The sequence below is a fragment of the Bos taurus genome, chromosome 16 (assembly GCF_002263795.3).
Source record: "Bos taurus isolate L1 Dominette 01449 registration number 42190680 breed Hereford chromosome 16, ARS-UCD2.0, whole genome shotgun sequence".
Classification (NCBI taxonomy): Eukaryota; Metazoa; Chordata; class Mammalia; order Artiodactyla; family Bovidae; genus Bos; species Bos taurus.
The window spans coordinates 57,571,696-57,589,698 of NC_037343.1; the positions used below are offsets into that span (position 1 = coordinate 57,571,696).

General features: G+C 40.4%; 1 long non-coding RNA gene across 1 annotated transcript in view; it reads left to right on the forward strand.

Annotated features, from left to right (window-relative positions):
* Window positions 1-267: 267 nt before the first annotated feature.
* The window catches only part of LOC132342482 (uncharacterized), a 35,159-nt gene continuing 17,423 nt past the window's right edge, over window positions 268-18,003 (forward strand). Inside the window, exons 1-2 of the long non-coding RNA XR_009490887.1 lie at window positions 268-654; window positions 7,579-7,637. This is a non-coding gene — a long non-coding RNA (uncharacterized lncRNA). The remainder of the gene's footprint in view (window positions 655-7,578; window positions 7,638-18,003) is intronic.

The following is an 18,003-nucleotide window of genomic DNA, read 5'->3' on the forward strand; positions in this document are numbered from 1 at the left end:
CTCTGAAATTCTTCTGAGCTCCTATATACATGATTTTATGTTATACTGGGACATCGAGATTAAAATGCTCAGGACATAGCTGCTTCTACATAACACACATTTCCCATGTTTGGATGTTAAATTTGGTGATTTTGACCTTTTATGTGGTTCAGTTCACAGCATGGATCCTTTTTTCAAAAGAGGATCCTCAGTCATTTAACTGACAAATAATTTAATTATCTCTGCTCAAATAACTTGGTTAGATTTATTGCTCAGTGATTTATTCTGTACCTCCAAGATCCTACCAACATACCTGAAGTGTCAAAGAGTTTGACAGGGAGCAGGAATTAGGTGTGGGTTGAAAAGACATAGGCAGACTTAGGTGTAAACCAGATCTAAGGATCCAGTGTCAAGGGCCAGAATCCAGATAAGCATGTTATCATATGTCACAGACAATGTTATCATATGTTGTAACCTAGCAATGGAATAAACCTGGGCAGAGGAACAGAAGTCAAGAGGTCATAGAACCAACAGTGTAGAGTGAAGCAGGACCAATAGCCTAAAGTCTCGGCAGGTAGAGAGAAAGAGAGGAGGGCCTGGGAAAGGGCCAGAGGCAAGAAGGAGGACCAAAGCAGGAGGGGGAACAGGCTCAAAGAAGAGAACCTTGATTCTGAGGTAGAATCTGACCGAGTCAGAAGACTCTTGGTGCTCCTTTTTAGAGTAGAAATTAACATCAACTTTTTTGGAGGTAATCTGAGGGTAGAAAAGAGGAGCAGAAATTGACTGTTGGAGTCCTGTGACATTTCTTGTGGTACTTTGATTTGTTTTATAGTCTCTTAGAAGCATATCTGCTGTCTCTTGTTACACAGTGAACTCCTTGAGAGCAGGGACCGTGGTTTTCTCTCTATTACACTTAGTGTAGCACTTTGCATGTATCTGGTGCTCAGTAGTATGTAATGAATTAAATTACAGCAGTTAGGAATTATGTTATTAATGCCCTCTGGAGAATATTGAGTGGCTCTAGCAATTCCCAGAATGTTCATTTAAGCCATCTGTAGATTCAGTGTTTCTAATGCCAGTTTCTGTGTTGTTGTTGTTGTTTTTTTTTCTGGTAATTGAATATTTAAGGTCTGTGTGACCCTGGAAAATAAGTAATGCTCTTAGGAGAGGTATTGAGATCTCTAATGAGTCAAAAAAAAAAAAAAAAAAGAGCAAGTTTTCTTGGGACAAGATTCCTGTCAGAGTGCCTCCCTTTTGAGTGAGAATATCAGATTGTTTGTTCATAAATGGATCAACAGCTGACACCAATGGAGTAAGTTTAAGATTCAAATTTATCTCAATGTCTCACAATTGAAAAAGAGTCAAGTGTTGAAAACTTTGTAAAATTCAGGAATTCAATATGGTGCATTGGTTTCTGCTTTCTTGATAAAGTATCCTTCTGCTTTTAGGACTGTATACCTCTGTAGCCAGAAAGATATTCTAGAAGGAACCACCATCTTGGGAACTCTGAGTTTTCAGAATCTTATGTAATACACACTTAGGATCTGATATCAAATTTAACCCTGACAAATGAATACTGGAGCCTCACAAGGGAGGGCTCACATCTTCTGATTTTTTTTCTGCATCTATTTCTACACCAGCTGGAGTCAAAACATCCTTCTACTTGCTTGACCTTTTTATTGTTTTTAGTTTTTTTTCCTCCTTGCTAAGTGATGAAAATGATCCAGCTCTACAGTTTCCCAAGGTCAATATGGTAGCCCTATATGGAGAGTGAGTTTGAGATTAAGAATTCAGTTTTAACTCTGGGAGCTTGACACAAAAATGATTTAGCAATCTATTTGATTCCAGTAGTTTCCTCCTAAAGGAAATTTAATTTTCATCTGCTGGATTTTGCTGATTATCCTTTGCCCTTCCTTGTGCTAGACAAGATTCCAAATGGATTTAGAACCCAAAGTGTTGGATTGGAGTCTCAGTTCCACCATTCATTAGCTGTGCAAGTGTGAGTATCATCAGAAGCTTAGTATTCTCACTTGTAAAATAAGAATTAAAAACTCCTTGCCTTAGGTGGATTAGATGAAAGACTGTATGTCAAGATATTTTGACCTAACTTTTTGCTTTATTTCTTTATAAATGAAAACTCTCAGAAAGTTAGTTCCTCTACTGTCTTAACATTTAACCTGCAATCCTTAAGGTAAAATTCAATATCAACTAAAGACAAATAGAAAATAAAAATCAGCAGCAGCATCACCACCATCAATATCATAGTACAAGGAATACAGGGATGAAAACAGTATCAGGCCAGAGAAAGGCCCTCTACCGCTTGGAAGAACAAGTAAGATGCAGTGTTTTTTGCTATGCAGAATTGATTCAGTAGAAAACCACCTACTTTGGTATGATTTGAGGGGCAGTGAAAAGCATTTCTGTCCTAAAATAGAATCCTGTTGATGATCCACAGTGGAAAGTGGAAAAAACATGGAAACTGGGCTAGTTTCACATACTTTGTAGGACTTCCAATTGTCAGGGATCTATGGGGTCTGGGGACAATGTCAGAGGTGAGTTTCAATGATCAGCAACATTTTGAAAATGAGATTTAAAATTTCTGGTTGTTCTCTTTTTTTGCATTTACATGGAGGTGGTGAAAAATGTGGGGGAAAGCTACAGGAAGAAAACAGAACTTTAGAAACTGTGTGATCAAAACACTCTTTTCTACATGTTCTGTTGATTAGGGATTGACTGTAGATGAGTAATATGATAAGACAGAGAGTAACCTGGCCTGGGGTCAAGAGATCTGGGTTCCAAGCTTGTGTTTATCATAGAAAAATTTTGTTTTGTCTTTTAGTCCTTCATAACTCTGAGGCTCAGTTTCCATATTTTAAAATAAAGGGTTTGAATAAATAACTTCTCAGTTTCTTCCTTCAGAAAACTTATTGAGCTCTTGTTCCTTGCTTAGTAGTATAAATGAGTAAGTGAAGTAAGTAAGTGAAGTTGCTCAGTCGTGTCTGACTCTTTGCGACCCCGTGGACTGTAGCCCACCAGGTTCCTCCATCCATAGGATTCTTCAGGCAAGAATATTGGAATGGGTTGCTATTTCCTTCTCCAGGGGATCTTCCCGACCCAGGGATCGAACCCAGGTTTCCCTCATTGCGGGCAGATGTTTTAACCTCTGAGCCACCAGGGAAGTGCTTAGTACTGTGATTCAAAATAAATAAGACACAGGCCTTAATCTCAAAGAGCTTAAAGACTAATAGGGAAGATAGAAGGGTAGACAAGTATGCATAGTAAAGGAATGCTAATATTAAGTTAGATGTTTGTCTTGTCATTGTTTAGTCACTTAGTCGTGTCCAGTTGTTTTGTGACCCCTTGGACTATAGCTTGCCCGTCTCCTCTGTCCATGGATTCTCCAGGCAAGAATACTGGAGTGGGTTGCCATTTCCTTTCTCCAGGGGATCTTCCTGACCCAGGGATCGAACATATGTCTCCCATGTTGCAGGTGGATTCTTTACCACTGAGCCACCAGGGAAGCCCAGATGTCTGTCTATATCCCTTCTAATTCTAATGTTTTAATTATTTTAAATTCTCTTATAAAATACCACACACACTCCCTGAAAGAGTCAATTATTCACAATTACCAGCACAGTTTGACTTTCTTGTAATTTTTTCAGGAATTCTGTTGTCCGGTGATCTTCCTGTTCATTGAAAATCATTTTTGACAATTCTTTACTGCCTGTTTTAGGTATTTTTACATAATGCAATGAATTTTCTAACCTAAAAAGGGAGTATTTTAATGTATTTGACCCATATTATTCATACCATTATGTGTCAACCCAGATTCACCAGGGTACAACAGAACAATAATGATTATTGCTAATGTCACATTAATTATTCATGTTAGTGTCATCCGCTAAAGTCACTCCAGAGTTCCCCAAGCAGATTTAGGCAGTTTCTTTTCCACTACCGTTTCCTTCTTTATCTTCCTCTTCCTTCTTTCCTTCCTTCCTTCTGTCTTTGAAATTTTATTACATTTATTTATTATCTTATCTCCTCCACTAAAATATAAGCTCCTCCAGGGTGCAGGCTTCTAACCTATGTGAACATCCTGGCCTTTAGCACAGTCTCTGGGCACAGAGTAGATATTCAATGCAGGTCAGTTGAATGAAAGAATGAATTTTATTATCTTAACTATAGCTCAATAACAATGCAATGGCCTTAAGAAGCATCACTACAAACAAAGCTAGTGGAGGTGATGGAATTCCAGTTGAGCTATTTCAAATCCTAAAAGATGATGCTGTGAAAGTGCTGCACTCAATATGCCAGCACATTTGGAAAACTCAGCAGTGGCCACAGGACTGGAAAAGGTCAGTTTTCATTCCAGTCCCAAAGAAAGGCAATGCCAAAGAATGCTCAAACTACCACACAATTGCACTCATCTCACACGCTAATAAAGTAATGCTCAAAATTCTCCAAGCCAGGCTTCAGCAATACGTGAACCATGAACTTCCAGCTGTTCAAGCTGGTTTTAGAAAAGGCAGAGGAACCAGGGACCAAATTGCCAACATCCACTGGATCATCAAAAAAGCAAGAGAGTTCCAGAAGAACATCTATTTCTGCTTTATTGACTATGCCAAAGCCTTTGACTGTGTGGATCACAATAAACTGTGGAAAATTCTGAAAGAGATGGGAATACCAGACCACCTGACCTGCCTCTTGAGAACCTGTATACAGGTCAGGAAGCAACAGTTAGAACTGGACATGGAACAACAGACTGGTTCCAAAGGAGTACGTCAAGGAAAAGGAGTATGTTAAGCTGTATATTGTCACCCTACTTATTTAATTTATATGCAGAGTATATCATGAGAAACACTGGGCTGGAGGAAGCACAAGCTGGAATCAGGATTGCCGGAAGAAATATCAATAACCTCAGATATGCAGATGACACCACCCTTGTGGCAGAGAGTGAAGAAGAACTAAAGAGCCTCTTGATGAAAGTGAAAGTGGAGAGTGAAAACATTGGCTTAAAGCTCAACGTTCAGAAAACTAAGATCATGGCATCCGGTCCCATCACTTCATGGCAAATAGATGGGGAAATAGTGGAAACAATGGCTGACTTTATTTTTTTGGGCTCCAAAATCACTGCGGATGGTGATTGCAGCCATGAAATTAAAAGACACTTGCTCCTTGGAAGAAAAGTTATGACCAACCTAGACAGCATATTCAAAAGCAGAGACATTACTTTGCCAACAAAGGTCCATCTAGTCAAGGCTATGGTTTTTCCAGTGGTCATGTATGGATGTGAGAGTTGGACTGTGAAGAAAGCTGTGCGCCGAAGAATTGATGCTTTTGAACTGTGGTGTTGGAGAAGACTCTTGAGAGTCCCTTGGACTGCAAGGAGATCCAACCAGTCCATTCTGAAGGAGATCAGTCCTGGGTGTTCATTGGAGGGACTGATGTTGAAGCTGAAACTCCAATACTTTGGCCACCTGACGCGAAAAGCTAACTCATTGGAAAAGACCCTGATGCTGGGAAAGATTGAGGGCCGGAGGAGAAGGGGATGACAGAGGATTAGATGGTTGGATGGCATCACTGACACAATGGACATGGGTCTGGGTAGACTCTGGGAGTTGGTGATGGAAAGGGAGGCCTGGCGTGTTGCGGTCCATGGGGTCTCAAAGAGTTGGACACGACTGAGTGACTGAACTGAACTGAATGTTTAAAATCATAATTTCTCATTGGATATCCAGCCACATTCTGCCTTTAGGTACTTAGGCATTATTCCATTGGAGGATTTGCGGACATTATGCATCTGTTTATGTTTAAAGAAAGGGACTTCAGTTGAATGTCATTTAACAGAGCTGGCTTTTTTTTTTTTTTTTTTTTTTAAGTATTTCTTTCTCTTTTTGAAAGAACCCATTGTCTCCATAACCTGAACCATCCACCCTGAACTCTCCTCTTTCCCACCCTCACCCTCCTTCACCAGCACACATGTGAGGCAGCACCATTTTAGGGCAGAATTTTGTAAAGAGGAGGGATACTGGATCTATTTGGGTGGTAGAAAGGTGGAAGAAGAGCTCATGTATTCCTTTATTTTCTGTCATTTCCCTGTTAAGGACTGTAAAGACAGCTCTTATGAAAGAATCTGAAGGCTAAATATGACACCATGGCATACCCAAGTAGTGATGCAGTGGCAGGGAAGGGGCTGGATGTGAAAATGTGAGGAAACAATTTGGATCCAGAACCAGCTTCCGCTCAGTTGCCAACTGATCACATGTCCCTTTCATTCCCTGAACTTACCCATGAAATTTGTACCTTGGAAAAACTGCATTTGAAGGTGGCAGGACACAAGTTTTATGTTTACCAGAGTTGAGTTTTAAGTGTTTTGTGTTCTCTTTCCCCTAGTGCGCCATGTGTTCTGAATAATCCTACCTTCTCCCCAATCCACAGTAGTGAAGAAATGCTACTTGGAGTATGAAAAGATCAAAAAACATTCACTTTCAGAACTTGTCTAATTTTTGCTCCGTTGGCCAGGGGCAGTGCCAGATTTCCCATCCATTCTGGACACCGATGAGCTAGTAACATCCACATTAATCTAGATTATGTTGACTTCGTCCTGTTCTGACAACATGTAATATGATGTGTCTTGTTTAATCACACAATAGAAGGACACTTCTCACTGAGTTATTCACTTACCATATTCCAACTGCAGAACATTTGATCACGCTCTTAATATTTATTTGGTGCTATGAATGTACATGGCAGGGAAATCACACTTGGAGGAAAAAAAAAAAAAAAGGCTGTGCTCTCAGGAGACTATTGTGAAGGAAGGAACTCTCTCAAGCAAGTAGAAAAGTTTTAGATCAACTCAGAAGAGTGAGTAGGCAAATTTAAAATTCACCCTGGGGCAAGGTGTAGTTGAGATTCATTAAATCATGCAAAACATATTTATTAACTGTCTATCTTTGTGGGAACTGTGCTATGGTCTGGGGCATAAATTCTATGCCCTTATAGAACTTAAGGGAAATAGTGAACAAGTGACTATGAGTGTGAAAAGGGTCATAAAATACATGATATATAGGAAGCATATGGGATATAGAAGTATAGATTAGGAAGAGCTAACCTCCACCATGAGGTTAGTATCTTTCTGGAAGTGATATTTAAACTGAACCCTGAAGGGCAAATAGGACTTATCCAAGGTTTGAGGGCACGATGTGTGCATGTGTGTGTGTGTGTGTGTGTGCTTGCCTACCTGCGTGTGTGTTAATGCAGGGGAGTGGTTCTGGAGAGGGGTTTTTAGGCAACAAAGTTTAGAGGTTGCAAATGACTTGAAGAAATGAGAATGGCTTATTTGAGGAACTAGAGTCCAATTTAGCTGAAGTACAGCAAGTGAGAAGAGATAGGTAAAATGATGGGCAGTGCTTCTTTTTTTTTAAGATAGAGAGCAGTTTTCCACTGACTAAGAAACTGTTTCCAGTGCAAGAAAGAAATCTTATGCCTGAGAGCAAGGTCATGGTAGTAATAAATAGGGTGGGCAGAACAGGACTTCTGGTAGAAAGGAAATGAACTCATATGGTTGGAAGATTTCAATGAGCATTTTCATTGCTTTAGGTATCAGGACAAGGTTTTGAGAAGCCATCAAGAAGTACCCTAGAAAGTATGTGATTGGGGTAAGTTATTTCCCATATTCATGGAAACTAGACAATAAAGCTCCCTGAAGGAAGAATCAGGTCTTTCTGCTAACCCACAAAGCCCCCAAGCTTACTGAGTACGTACGTCATATTTGACTTTTAATAAGAGGATGAATGATTATCCTGAAAATTATCTTGGCTGTGCCTTGGCCAGATTTGCTTTGCCATTCCCCCAAAAGTTGCTTGGAGACCCTTGGAAGCTCTGTAAGTAGCCCTGCTTGGCTCAGCTTGGTCCTAGAAGTGATCTGAAGCAGTTCTGAACTTCCTGAGTCTGTTTCCATTCTGACCCAAGTCTTTGGAACACACTGAGTGCAGATGTCTAATCATGGAATAGCAAAAAGTTCTGTTTAGGGCTTAATGTGATAGCAGTGAAGAGATCTGCCATCATGATTGGTCCCTTGTGAATTCTCTAAATTTTATTTCCAAGGGTGACCTTTTAAATACTATAGATCTTCTTAGATTATAAAGACTCATTCTTTCAAGGGGGTCATGATGGTGTATCTCATTATGATGGTGAGAACTAACATTTTTGTGGAAACTTTCCCTTTTCAGACTGTACTAATATACAGTTTAAATACTTTGTTTCCTTTTGGTATTGTTACTTTGTCTCTTGGACTGGTAAGGAAACTGATGTTCAGAGGTAATTTGCCCAAGATCTGTTGTGGATGCTAAGTCACTTCAATCGTGTCTGACTCTTTGGGACCCTATGAACTATAGAACTGCCAGGCTCCTTTGTACATGGGATTCTCCAGTCAGGAATACTGGAGTGGGTTGCCATGCCCTCCTCCAGGGGATCCTCCCAAACCAGGGATCGAACTCACGTCTTTTATGTCTCCTGCATTGGCAGGCAGGTTCTTTACCACTAGTCCACCGGGGAAGCCCTTGCCCAAGATCACGAAGTAGCAAGTCATGAAGACAGGACACACACTTTGTTCTTCAAGGACCTTTTCTTCCCCACAACTAGTGTTTAAACAAACTTCTACTTTGGGACCTCAGGTGATTTACATCTGAATCTTAAGCTTTCTTGTTTGTAGCTACTCAAAGATAACAATCAGCCATGTTAGAACTATTTCTGATGATTATGCCTTTATGTTTTATTTCTAGTGACATAATACTTAAATTTAAAGAAATGGATAATTCTACCATAGCATAATTTCAGGTGTTACAGTACAGTTCTTAAAGGAATGTCCTTGTGCAAGGGGTCTTTCATGCTCCTCAAGTTCTATGAGAACATAATACAGTGGAAAAAACCAACTAGAAACCCAGAACAATCCTGAACTTTCTGAGTGTTTTCCTTCATAAAATAAACTCACCATTGTCCCATTTCATCACAGGGTGGTTATAAGGATTAAGTGCAGAAGGTTTTCTGAAAGTAAATACTTTATAATACAATGCATATTACAATGCCATACTATCATACCCTAGGGTTGTTTAAGTAGTATAAAAATGCATTAAAATGTGTCAACCTACCTTAGTAAACATTTGTTTTGAGAATAAAGAGTTTAATTCAGAAGTATTAACATGATTTCTCATTTTCCTGCTGGCTAACTGATCATGTTATCCAAACTGTTCTTCTCTCTGTCTACATACATGGTTAACAAGAAATGATCCCTGTAACTTTCATGCACAATATATGGACAAATGAGAACACAAGCTGGAAAAGGCTTTGAGGAAGTCTGTGCTGTGGGATTATGACTGGTCTTTCCAGGTTCCTTTTGGTGTTCACAACATAATTCTGCAAAATTTAAGGAAACTTTTCTACCTTCTTTCCAAGGACAAGGGGCAATGAATCTAGTCCCTTTTCTTCTAGGGTTCAGAAAGGTAAATAGGATAGATATTCTAGAAGACGACATTCCTAAGGAGGGACAGAAAGTACGTGGATATAGGGAGGTGGCATTTAGAGAATAGACAGTTTGGTCTTCCTACAGGCCAGGATGGTAGAATATAAGGATTAAAGCAGAAAGGAGAATGAAAACATAGTTACATAGGAGAGGAAGTTGGGACAATAAAGGAAATGCAGTTAGAAACTAAGTGGTGTAGGGCCTTCACAGGGAGGGTAAGTAGTTTAAATTGTTTCCGGAAAACACTGAGGAGCCAGGGAAGGGGCTGATTCAATTAGCATAATAGAATAAGAGTATAATAAGCATAATAGAATGTCGCTATGGTAAAGGGTGGGGAGCAGCAAGTGTTAAGTGTAACACAGTCTTATAAAGCTTCAATTTGGTGTCTTTGTTTTATAAAGAACTTATTTTTCTTCTCCCCGCTCTCTTTGACTAAACCTCCTTGAAGAACAAAACTCACAAATACACCACCAAGATGGAATTTAGAAAAACTGGACATGAGGGACCAGATGTTATTAATAAGTCCTGTCGTAGGTACTTTTGTTATTGTTGTTGTTGTTGTTTTTTAAATCAGATTAATGTCAAACGAAATGATATCCTTATAACTGCAACTTTGATCTGTCAAAGAGTGTTTTCTCAGTGCCTGCCCACCACACGTCCAGTTGAAAACCAACCCAGAGCTGAAATAGAGGCTGTTTGGGAGGCAGGGACTGAATGTAAAGTTCGGTTCCTGTGACCTCGGGCCTCCAGGAGGTGTTGAGAGCTACTTGTCTACACGTCCGCGGAAGCCTTCCCTGTTAGGTCCTATGTGTCAGTGCTAGCCACCAACTCTGGGCCCCCCTCCTTCCTGGGAAGCAGATCCTGGCGGGCGGCACCTTGCTGAGGCCACAGGCGAGCTTCGCCGCACCCGCCCCACCCTTCCCTGCTGCGGTGGGAAGCCCTTTAGAAGAATGCTGAGGTTTGGGGCCTCCACCCCGAGGTACCCAACAGTAACTTCAAGGAACTAATGAGTAATATACGGTAACAAGAATAAATCCCAAAGAGCTTATTAAAAAAAAAACAAAAAAACAAAAACAAAACGAACCACAACTTTGGCAAGGGCAGGGACTATTGTTTGTTGATTTGGAAAGTGCTGCATGCCTTCATATATCCCTCCCCCAACCCTTTCAGAAAGGAGAGATTAGCAACAAAAGATAGATCTTCAAAGCGCCACACAGCTCTGATTTATGCTCCACTTTGGAGACCTTAGGAAGGCTTCTCATTGGGATTGAAAAGGGTTCCAACCAATCTCTGTTCCAGTGGTCCTCCCGGGACTTCTGCTGTGGTGTATGTGGAAAGCGGAAGCGCTGTGATCCAACCCCCATCTCTTTTGCAAAAGCTTCTTCGTAATTACTTTGGAGTTTATGAAACTCTCCCCTCACCAAAAGCAACAAAACAAAAAACAAAATGGTTTCAAGGGCTGTAACTCTTGTATCGTGGGAATATCTATCACAAACAACATGGGATTACTGTCAAATTGCCTTTTTCCCTCCCTGGGGGAAAACCGTGTTTTCAGAGCTCTCCAGGGGTTAAGGTAACTTTGAGAATGCTGAAGTATTCATGCTCTTCAGGGGCTACCCTCAGGAGGGGTCGTAGTGCAGTCCTTTTAACTGGCGGGTTCTGGTCAAGTGCCCTGTTAATGAGGCCAGTGTTGGAGGGTGAAAAATCACAGGCGAAAAATACATAGAAGAAAATCACAGATGAAATACCCTCTTGGAGAAATGTTTGGTGGTATCTCCTGAAGCTGGATACATGCCCACAGTGTGATCCAGCAGCTGCTCTTTCCGGTGGTACCCAACAAAAAAAGCACCAAAAGTCTTATTTGAGAATATTCACAGCAGCATTAGTCATAACAGCCAAATCCTGGAAACTATACAAATGCCCATTGACAGTAGAAAGGGTAAATAAATTATGGCATTTTTTACACAATGGAATTAATATACAGCAATTAGAATAAATGATCTACAACTAAATGCAATAACATGGATGAATCTCAACAAGTAATGTTGAGTAAAAGAAACAGCACAAAAGAATACACACTGTAGGATTCCAGTTATGTAAAGTATAAAACAGGCTAGACTGATCAATGGTTTTTACACACTCCCCCACCCCAGGTGTAAATTTATTATAATTCCACAAAAGGTAAAATAAATGACTGGGCTGGTTAGTTTCACTCTGTTATAGGATCCCTTGGTTAAACCCCAACCTTGAAGGTACACTAGGTAAGGCAGTGCTGTTGATTGCAAGAGAGAATGGAATTGGGCATTATCTCACAGCAAATCTGGAGCACAGTTCAAGATGAACAAACACCCAAAAACTAAAACAGAAGGTTTTGAAGTCCCTATTGATTGGTATCTGTATCCGCCTCACCCGACCCATCTGGTCTCCAGACCTTTTACCTGTGTGTAATCAGAGGGCTTCAAGTGTATTCCAGTGACCCAGGAGAAAGATTATTTGTGGTGTTTGCTCAACATGGCATCACAGGTGCATCAATGAAACCAAATGAAGATATCTGTACTTTTGCACAAAAAGGCTTGTTGGCTGAATTTGGTGATCTCCATATATCCTCTCCATCATCACCTTTGATAAAACCTAATTCTCACCTTCTCTTTAAACCCAAAGTGCTTTCCCTGGAATTGTCTCTACAAATTCACTTGAGTTCTATTGAAAGGAGAAATAAGCCTAAAAGCTTTTGGTTTGGGTTTTTTCCACACTTCTGTGGAACAATAAGCAGATATTCCATCATGGAAAGCATTTTATTGGACCACTCCAGAGCAGACATAAAATTTCTTTTATTCCTATCTTTTCAGCATCTTGGGACTTAGATTTGTTTGCACCCAATCTATAAATCCCCATTATGGATCACAGCCTTCTTGTGGTGAAAGGGCTTGCATAACTCAGTAAAGCTATGAACCATGCTGTGAACCATGTTGAGATAACCATGATATCAAACATCAGATATCTAGGTTCTATTCACCTAGAACCAGACAACCTGGAGTGTGAAGTTAAGTGGGCCTTAAGAAGCATTACTACAAACAAAGCTAGTGGAGGTGAGCTATTTAAAATCATAAAAGGTGATGCTGTTAAAGTCCTGCACTTAATATGTCAGCGAATGTGAAAAACTCAGCAGTGTCCATAGGACTGGAAAAAGTCAGTTTTCATTCCAATCTCAAAGAAGGGCAGTGCCAAAGAATGTTCAAACTGACAATCAATTGTGCTGATTTTGCCTGTTAGTAAGGTTATGCTCAAAATCCTTCAAGCTAGGCTTCAGCGGTTCGTAAACTGAGAACTTTCAGATGTACAAGCTGGGTATAGAAAAGGCAGAGGAACCGGAGATCAAATTCACTGGATCATAGAGAATGCAAGGGAATTCCAGAAAAATATGTACTTCTGCTTCACTGACTATGTGAAAGCCTTTGACTGTGTGGATCACAACAAACTGTGGAAAATTCTTAAAGAGATGGGAATATGAGACCACCTTACCTGTCTCTTGAGAAACCTGTATGCAGGTTAAGAAGGAACAGTAGGAACATTACTTGGAACAACTGACTGGTTCAAGATTTGGAAAGGAGTATGACAAGCCTGTATATTGTCATCCTGTTTATTTAACTTCTGTGCAGAGCACATCATGCAAAATACCAGGCTGGATGAATCACAAGCTGGAATCAAGATTGTCAGGAGAAATATCAACAATCTCAGATATGCAGATGATACCACTCTAATGGCAGAAAGTGAAGAGGAACTAAAGAGCCTCTTGATGAAGGTGAAAGAGGAGAGTGAAAAAGCTGGCTTAAAACTCAACATTCAGAAAACCAAGATCATGACATCTGGTCCCATCACTTCATGTCAAATAGAAGGAGAAGAAGTGGAAGCAGTGACAGATTTTATTTTCTTGGGCTCAGAAATCATGCAGATGGAGACTGCAGCCATGAAATTAAGAAACCCTTGCTCCCTGGAAGGAAAACTATGACAAACCTAGATAGCATATAAAAAAGCAGAGACATCACTCTGCCGACAGATGTCCGTATAGGCAAAGTTATGGTTTTTCCAGTAATCATGTATGGATGTGAGAGTTGAACCATAAAAAAGGCTGAGTGCCAGAGAACAGATGCTTTTGAATTGTGGTGCTGGAGAAGACTCTTGAGAGTCCCTCGGACAGCAAGGAGATCAAACCAGTCCACCCTAAAGGAAGGAAATCAACCCTGAATATTCACTGGAAGGACTGATGCTGAAGGTGAAGCTCCAACACTTTGGCCACCTAATGTGAAGAGCCGACTCATTGGAAAAGATCCTGATGCTGGGAAAGATTGAAGGCAAAAGAAGAGGGCAGCAGAGGCTGAGATGGTTAGAGAGGATCACTGACTCAATGGACATGAGTTTGAGCAAACTCTGGGAGATGGTAAAGGATAGGGAAGCCTGGCATGCTGCAGTCTGTGGGGTTGCAAATAGTCGGACATGACTTAGTGACTGAACAACAACAACACATCTATGAATATCTTAAGACTGCTGTATGGAGAAGGCCCCTGCATTATAGTCACTTCTTCACTTATTAAATGGATATTTACTGAGTATCTACAATGCTAGAGGCACGAAGGGGATGAGTACACTTGGGCAATCAATTCCCTTTCTATCAATGTCTGTCTGTTTAGCCTAGTCTCTTCTCCATGATGCTAGTAAAATTAAAAGAATAAATATGTATTGACTTATAGAATAGCATTCAGAAGCTTAGACTCTGAGAAAGATAAACCAGAGTTTGAATCCTGGCTCACACACTTAAAAGCCGTGTGTTCTTGGGCAAGTCCCATAATTTCTTTAAGCTTTGGTTAAGATTGGAATAATAGTTGCAACTACCTCACATGTTTTTTTGGGCAAGGATTAAATGTGATCAGATGACAGTTTCATCTCATCCTAAATTAGAGGCATGGCTGGATTTGAAGAAGCCAGAGGCTTTTTAAATTTTATTTTTGAAAATAATTATTTATTTCCTCATTTGGCCATGCTGGATCTTAATTGCAGCACATGGTATCTTTAATTGCAGCATGTGGGATTTTTTTAGCTGCAGCATAGACACTTGTAGTTGCGGCATGTGGGATCTAGTTCCCTGACCAGTGATCAAATCCCAGGCTTCCTGCATTGGGAGCACAGAGTCTTAGCCACTGGACCACCAGGGAAGTCCCTACATTTAAAAAAAAATTTACTTATCTTTAATTGGAGTATAATGGCTTTACAATGTTGTGCTGCTTTTTGCCATACATCAACATGATCAGCCATAGGAATACATGGGTCTCCTCCCTCTTGAACCTCCTTCCCACTTCCTACCTCATCCAGCCCCTCTAGACTGTCACAGAGGAGAGTTGAGCTCCCTGCATCATACAACAAATTCCCACTGGCTCTCTAGTTTACATATGGTGATGTGTATGTTTCAGTGCTACTCTCTCAGTTTGTCCCAGTCTCTCTTCCCCCACTGTGTCCACAAATATGTGATGGTATTGCTGCAGAGGCTTGTGTCTTAACTGTACATGCAGTGAAACCAGCGTTTCTTCAGAATCTCAGGTCTTCCTACTGATTCTTTGTGGCCTGTGTACCACAAAAAATGACTAATGACTCACAGATCCACCTCCTTTAGAGGACTGTCCTTGGCTTTCTAGAGCTTCTTGGTCTATATACCAGTTAGCCAATGGCTGACTTCATGGAGTATGAAAGCCGAGATTTCTGGTCTTGAGGAGAGACAAACTTTGAAGTTGTAATTCATGCTCCTAATTTCCCTTTGGGTTTAGATCAAGGCTGGGACTTTTCCTGGTTACACTCTTGCTTAACTACTGTTGATTCTCTTTTCATACAGAAAAGAAATTTGCAATGGTTCTCAAGAAGGATTAGTTAATATAACTTTCACAACTATAATGACATATTATTAATGGCCATTAACTCCAATTATGCTCTATAGGGTAACCCTTTTTCCTCTTAAGAAAACCTTTATTGGTATTTCCAAAAACATATAGTCCTTGATTTCCAAACTGTCAGTGTGTTTTATTTGGTCTTAGAAGATTCATCAAGGACCTGGCATAGTCAAATAATGCTGTGGTCTAGATCTGGAGAGCATTTGAAAGAAATAACTGATGTTAACTATAAATTCAGATCAAAGGAATTAGAAAAATAATGAAGAGATCTATGAATAGAGTTAAGCATCTTGCCCGAACAGCCAACTCATTGGAAAAGACCCTAATGGGAAAGATTGAAGGCAGAAGGAGAAGAGGGTGCCAGAGGATGAGATGGTTGGATAGCATCATGAATTCAATGGACATGAACTCTGGCAAACTCCGGGAGATAGTAAGGGACAGGGAGGCCTGGAATGCTTCAATCCATGGGGTTACAAAATGTCAGACCCGACTTGGCGACAACAACAACAACCCTGCCTGACACTTAATAGGTGATTGAAAAATCTGTTGCAGCTGTGTTGGAGGAGGTCATTGAAAGGAGATAACCTCTCGTTGGCCTGTGAGCTGGACCTGGGCAAGCAGAGGCTCCTCATCCCTTCCTCTGTCCTTAAACTATATGTCCACTTACTGTTCTCACACTAGCATTGTCTCAAGGACAGCCTTAAGAGAGTAAGATGTTGTTGAAACCATCTGGACAGAATATGTAACTGACTCCAGCGAAGGCCTCTGTATAAACTTTTGAGATTCTGGCAGGTGGGGGCCAAGATCTGCTTGTCTTGCAGCCACCCAAGATAAGCTTCATATGTATGTCCCCTTGGTCATTAAAACTTCCATGTACCAATCTGGAGTGGTATACCTCTTTGGTCTCTCTTTGCCCTCAGTGTATGGGGACCAGTTTTGAATCTTGCCCAGGGAACTCCCAAGGTTGCACACCAGAAGGGAAAGATTTTCTTATAGCCCACTGCAGATACTGGTTGAGGTCCTTACATAATTCTCTTTGAAAATATCATAACAACTCTCCAGTGTACCTATTAGTCCCATTGTGCAGAAAAGAAATTGTGGCCCCAAATGGCTAAATGAATCAAGTTTTAATAAGTCGCAGAATTAGGATGGGAATCAGGACTGTCACTCTCTAATTAAAACTTTGAACCACTGCCTTAGACTTCCTCTTACAAGACGTATCAGGTCACTGGGAAAGTTGGTGGAATTAACTGTTAGATTTTATATCTATGTGACAAGAGGAGCCATGATCCCATTTCTGAGGTTGACCTCTTGGCTTTTTAAATCCTAATTTAAAGGGTTTGATGCAGTCACTGTTGTTTCTTCTCTCTGCTTAAGATGCAGCCTAGCCCTAACTACTGTTCCTGGCATCCTTTCATTCATTCACTTTCTCAAATTCCGTAGATGTTTGTTGAGTGCCCACTATATAAAGACTCTTGACTAGGTACTCAGGCCTCTAAGGTGAAGAGACACATGACATGCCCTCAAGGAGCTTATGTTCTGGCAGGAGGAGTCAGGTAGGAAAAAAAAAAAAATTCCGTGCGATGGATTGTCACAGTGGATAGTTAGCCTTCATAGGTTTTACCAGCCCTTGTGGGGCGCATTTCAGCTTTTGTTCATGGAAATACTCTTTCCCTTCTACTTCACTTGTGTCATATGGGGCTGATCCAGTGGTTGGCAGGCAAAAGACATGGGCCTGGCCAAACAGAACCTTCTAAAGTCTGGTTACATCAGTTGTTTGAGGATGGAGCATGTTTCAGGACAGGGAAGGATGGGGCATGAGAACCCCATCCAAAACTCTGATGAAACTCTCAGGGAGGAACCATCTTCTTTCTGCTTGGGTGGCTAGCAAAGTAAGATGTAGCTAGGGACCTACTCCTGGAGAACTTTTGTCTGTGATGGAAGCCAACTAAGAAGAAAGTAGAGTCAAGAGGCAGAAGAAAAGACAAAGTCCTGATGATATTGTTTGAACACTTACTGCATTATTATTATTGACTTAAATTGCTTTCAGTTGGGTTTTTATTAACTGCACGACATAAAGGGCTAGAGTGGAGGAAGTGAAAGCTCATGTGGTCTTTCAAGACAACAGAAGTGACTTGGAGCTTATTGTACAGTTTGTATAGATTGACAAATGTCCATGGGATGCAAAGTCAAATTTGAAAAGAAGAGCAAAGAAGATTTATTCCACCAGACAGGGAAACATATTAAGCCATAGTAGTAAAATCAATAAGTAGTAAAAGCAAGAAAAAGCAAAAATTGTGTGAGAAAAAGCATAGGACAATAAATCCATGTTAAAGGAAACAAGAATTAAAAGTAGACTCATGTTTCCAAATGATTTGACATACAAAAGATAGGGCCCTACAAATGTGTAATATACATCATTGGATTGTTAAATATATGATACTAAGGAAATAAAGTCATTATATGGAAACCATTAAGACAGATTCCTATATGATACTAAAAATTAATCTTCTAGAAGGATTAAAGACCTAAATGTGAATGGAATTATAAAACTAGTGGAAAAGTATG